This window comes from Chiloscyllium punctatum, chromosome 22 (genome assembly GCF_047496795.1).
Source record: "Chiloscyllium punctatum isolate Juve2018m chromosome 22, sChiPun1.3, whole genome shotgun sequence".
Taxonomy (NCBI): domain Eukaryota; kingdom Metazoa; phylum Chordata; class Chondrichthyes; order Orectolobiformes; family Hemiscylliidae; genus Chiloscyllium; species Chiloscyllium punctatum.
The window spans coordinates 59,053,502-59,059,501 of NC_092760.1; positions in this window are offsets into that span (position 1 = coordinate 59,053,502).

The window sequence follows — 6,000 nt, forward strand, 5'->3', positions numbered from 1 at the left end:
CCAATATTCCATGAGGTACCCGGCCGTGTTATGTCTCACCCGTGCGGGGACGGTATATAACTTTGACTCTGCTGAGAAGGCGAAGGACTTTGTGAAATCTCTGAAATGAAGGATCTGAGTTGGGACGGGAAGGGAGGAGGCATTATTGCTAACATTGGTTTGGGGTATTTTTTTCGAATTACCCCCCCTTTCCCTCTTCCCTTTTTTTTGTGATTATTAGTTGTACATGGATGATCTTGTTGTAAATTTGTTAAACTGGGACTATTTTATATATCGGTTGGCTGGGTAACATCTAGGATTTTTTTTAATGCTGTCTGTTTGATCTTGCATTTGGGGTAACTATATTTGTGACTAAGACGTGTGAGGAGTGGTGGGGTGGGGGGGGGGGCGGGGATTGGGGGTCGCGAATGGATATCTACTGTTTCAGAATGTAAATAACAAGTCTTTATTATTTGTGAATTGCCTGGGGCTAGGGTACAGCCTCAGCTAGAGGGAGTTAAGATGGTAATAGGGATTGGGAAGGGTGCCCCCTACAGGTAGGGGGGAAGATCCCAAGTGAATGGGGGATTATTTGGGTATTTGTTTCAGTTAGATGTAGTTTTTTTTCGATGTAGTTGTTTCTATAGGAATAGTTCTTAGATTTCATAGAGTTAGTATCTTTGTAATTCGTCCCACCTCAGATAAGTTCCTTCCTCCTGGGAAACTACGGGCTGTCCTAGATGACCATGGCAAGTGATTTGTTCAGGTGGTGCACCTGGAATATAAAAGGGAGTCATTCTCCTGTTAAAAGAAAGAAGGTCTTGTCGAGCCTCAGGAAGGAAAGGGTGGGTATTGCCCTGCTGCAAGAGACTCACCTAACTGACAAGGAACATTTGAAACTACAGCAGGGGGGTTATGACAAGGTGTTTTTTTTTCATCCTTCAGTTCTAAGAGTAGAGGGGTAGCTATAATGATAAGAAGGAATCTCCTTTTTCAAGTAATGGAGCAGATTAAGGATGATCATGGAAGGTTTATTATTTTGAAAGCCCTGATACATGGAGAAGAATATGGTGTTCTGAATGTATATTGTCCCCTGGCGCACCCTCTTAAATTTCTAATTGATGCAATGGCTGAATTAATGAATCTTGGGGTTCATCGTAGGATTATTGGAGAGATTTTAATCGCCTTATAGATCCAGAGATTGACAGTGTGTCAAAAGACCTGTCAGGTACGCCCACACAGTCTATACAGTTGGTGGACATGTGTGATGAGTTGGGATCAGTGGATGTGTTGAGGTACCCTCAACCCTAACGTAAGAGATTTCACATTCTATTCCAACTTACGCAAATGTAATATGCGAATTGATATGATTTTTATGCCGTCTGATGGTATAGATGGAATATATGCATGTAAAATAGGGAATATGAGCTGTTTCAGATTATACATCAGTATATTTGGATATTAAAGCCAAGGGCAGTAGAGCAAATGCACGTCACTGGCACATGGATTCATTTTTGTTAGGGGATAGTAAATTTACTGAATATATTACAAGGGAATTCAGGACCTTTTGGGATATTAGTTCAGGTGCAGCTAGTAATCCGGTAATACCTTGGAAGACCAGTAAGGCATACTTGCGAGATCTGATTATTTCATATTCGGCAACTAGACAAAGGAAGAGGGAGGAGCAGCAGGCGTTGCTGGAGGCCTGACTGAAGGTAGCTGAGAAAACATACTAAACTGTCATTGGTTAAACTTCAGCGGGTCACAGCTCTCCGGGCTGCCCTCAACTCAACATACACACACAAGTAGCTAAAAAAACAAGAGATCTCCTTTGCCAAACAAAGAATGTTTTAATTCGAAGATAAGCCTCTCAATCTATTACCACTGTTAGGGAGAAGACTGGTACAATTAACTGTGATTCCAAAAAGATCAATGCTAGGTTTAGGGAATATTTTGAAGAGCTACATCGGACGGAGGGGAGTAAACATAGTAATGGGAAATGTTTTGAAAATCTGGACTTCCCCAATGTGATTAAGGAGCAGGTTTCCCTTTTGAATGCGCCTCTAACAGTACAGGAAATGTAGTAAGCAATAAGCAATAAGCGAGGTGGCAAAGCACTGGGGCCAGATGGATTCCCAACTGAATCTTATAAGGAATTCATGAACATATTAGTGAAACTACTTTTGGGGAAGTACAAATACTCCTATACACAGGATTGTCTGCTGTCTACTCTTTGGGAAGCGGTAGGGGGCTTAGTGGAGATGCCTAACTTGAAGGATAAAATGCAATTCCCGTTTAGGTGGTCACCAAAAGGTTTTCTTTATTTGGAAATTTTTTATTACCCCTTCCATCTTCTGTATAAGGCTAACTTTGTACGATTACTAGAGAGGATAAAACAGGATGCAGCAATGGGGGGGATTACTGTTATCATGGTTGGGCCGAATATCTTTGATTAAGATGAATGTCCTTCCCTGACTGCTATATCCAATGAGAATGTCCCATTCCTGTTATCTAGACAAGTATTATGGAGGATTAATGATTGGCTAGGGTCCTTTATTTAGTAACATAGGCATCCCCTAATTAAATTCACGAAATTACAGCTTTCGCAGGCTGAGGGAGGGGTGGATCTTATGGATTTCAAGAAATATCGAATAAGTGCTGAGTTAACATATGTTGATGACTGGGTATGAGGGATTTCAGAATCGATATGGCTTGATATTGAAGCCTCACAGTCGAAATGTCCTCTAATTAATTAATTATTTATCGACAAGATGAAATCCATGACCCAGCAATGCCATAGTCCCATTATCTTGAATACGGTGAGAGCTTGGAGGATAATGAGGCAAGACGAGGGCAATTGGTTTAAGACTTCGCCATTTACCCAATTGGTAGGAGGCCAAGGATTTAAACCGGGGACAATGGACTCCGGCTTTAAGACATGGGAGAACAAAGGAATTCTATGTTTGGGAGATTTGTTCGAGGGAGAGGTCCTGATGTCATTCAGTCAGTTAAGTCAGAAATATGGACTATCCAATAAGGACCTTTTCCGATACTTCCAAATAAGGCACTATATACAGAGGAAGACCACACTCCTGGCGCAATAAGTCAGATGTGGGGACGTGGAAGGACTCTGGGGACATGCCGTGCTCTGGGGACATGGAAGGACTCTGTAAGACGTGGAACCAAGAGTTAGGACAGGACATTTCACCGGACATACAGGAAGATATCTGGGGTAATGCAAGTAAAATTAGTATGTAACAGAGCACAGGCTATGCAATTGAAGATCTTACACAGGGCTCATATGGCACCAGGAAGGCTAGCTAAGTTTAAGAGAGGAGTGTCACGAGAATGTCCCAAATGTAAAATTAAGATAGGTACTCTCACATATTGTTATTGGTCACGTTGCAAGGTCCAAAGATATTGGTGTACTATAGTAAGGGAGTTAAAAGACATTCTGCGGATTGATATTAACATGGATCCAATAATTCTTCTTTTGGGGCTGCCAAACTTGCCCTCTCTGGGGGAACATGGGAAAAGACTGTGTAATATCCTTGCCCATTGCATGAGGAAGAACATTTTACTAAATTGGCCATCAGAAAAACCACCAGGTCTAATGGGGTGGCGTAAGCTGCTGATGGTGTATCTCCCTCACGATTACCTCACAAATATGGTGCACCACAAAATGGAAAAGCTTTATAGGACATGGTGGCCCTTTTAAAATTATATTGAAATGGACTAGTTGGCAATATTATCAGGGCCGTGGGAATCTTTATGGGCGCCTGTGGGGCCTGGGGAGGAGGAGACCGGAAGGAAAAGAATATGGGTACTGTAGGAGGTTCTCCCAGGGATGGGAGCCTCAGTGGAGGTGCGATAGGTAAGACAGAATAAAGTAGTAAGACATTATCTAATTTAAGTAGCTTGAATGTAATTTAAACTAGTATTCATTCAATATGTTTGTAGTTTAGTTTTAGTTAAGTAGATGACCTCCCAACTCCTGTACTCAATACTCTGACCAATAATGGAAAGCATACCAAACGCCTTCTTCACTATCCTATCTACCTGCGACTCCACTTTCAAGGAGCTATGAACCTGATTAATTGTGTTCAAGCTTCATCTTGTTTCTGGGTTTTTTTTTATATACAAAAATGGGGGCTGTTATGGTGCCCATATCTCCAGAGCCTGTCTTCAAGTGCCATCTGCCCCAGAGATATGCAATAATCTATGCAGATTTGTTAGAAAATATTCATAATTAAACATGTAGTTACCATGCAGATCCATTAGATGGCACATTTGTATTACCAAATAAAGCTCTTAAATGGAGGCAGAACGTACGAGTAAGTTTTTAATGGACCTTCGGACATTTGATGTACTGAACAATGTGTATTTGATAACATGTTGGCAACTGGTTATGGGTTACATTGATATGTTAGACATTGTTACAGAGGCTTTGAGGACGAACTGAATGTGGGGCCTTACTCTTTCAAGATGTTCTTTCCCAACCCAGTCCAGAGGACAGCATGGTGTTGGTGATTATGGCACGCCTCAGTGTTAACCATTTCACACTCTTCTACAACATTTCTTTTTTCCATATTCATTTTAACATCTCCCCTAGTGATTATGTACAGTAGAAGAAGCTGTGTTCAACAGCAATATGTTCAAGATTTAAGTGCATTAGAATACTGTGCAAATTGAGCAGTATCTTTTGGGGCAATTTTGGAGAGAACAGTAAAGTGACCACAGCAGTTTTGAATCTACCAAACTGAACAGCTCCTTGTTACATTTGTGATTGTTAGTGGATATCCTACAGTAATGTAAATACTCCGAGAGCAGGTCACAACATGGGAACTTTGAGGAAAGTAGTTCATTCCTGACTTGCCCAACCTTGACCATCACCTGCAAGTCAGGAGTGTGATGGAACACTCCCCGCTTGCCTGGATCAGTGCAGCTCCAACAACAACCCAGCCCATTTAGTGCCTTAAACATTTATACCCTCTACCACTGATAAACATGGCAGCAAGATGTGCTGTAGCAACTCCTCACACTTCCTTCAATAGCACTTTTTAAACCTGGCACCTCTACCACTCAGATGGGTGAGGGCAGCAAAAGTTCCCTTGCAGGGCACATGTGATGATGTGAAACAATACTATTGCTCATGTACTGTTGCCTCATCAAGATCCTGAAACTCGCTTCTTAAAATATTGCGTGCAGTTCTAGTCTCCTTCTTATCAGAAGGATGTTGTGAAACTTCAAAGAGTTCAGAAATGATTTACAAGGATGTTGCCAGGTTTGGGGGTTTTGAGCTATAAGAAGAGGCTGAATAGGCTGGGGCTGTTTTCCATGGACCAACGGAGGGTGAGGGGTGACCTTACAGAGGTTTGTAAAATCATGAGGAGCATGGATAAGATAAATTGACAAGGTCTTTTCCCTGGGGTAGATGAGTCCAGAACTCGAGGGCATAGTGTTAGGGTGAGAGAGCAAAGATATAAAAGACACCTAAGGGACAACGTTTTCAGTCAGGGTGGTGCGTGTATGGAATGAGCTGCCAGAGAAAATGGTGGAGGCTGATACGATAACAATATTTAAAAGGCATCTGGGTGGGTATATGAAAAGGAAGGATTTAGAGAGACATGGGCCAAGTGATGGCAAATGGATTAGGTTAGGATATCTGGTCAGCATGGACAAGTTGGACCTAAGGGTCTGTTCTGTACTGTACATCTCGATGACTCTGTAACATAATTGGGGCATCCTCTTACCCAAATTATGTAGCAACTCAAAAAGGTGGCCCAACTGCACCTTCTCCACCTTATAGAATCCGTGTCATGCTAAAAGAGGCCATTCAGCCCATCAAATGCGCACCATCCCTCTAAAGAGCATCCCGCCCAGACCCAGCCCCTACCCTATCCCCGTAACCTTGGATTTCCTAAGCTACCTAGCTTGCACATCCATAGACGTTATCAACAATTTAGTATGGCCAATCCATCTAACCGGCATATCTTGGAATGTAGTTAAGGTTGAGCATCA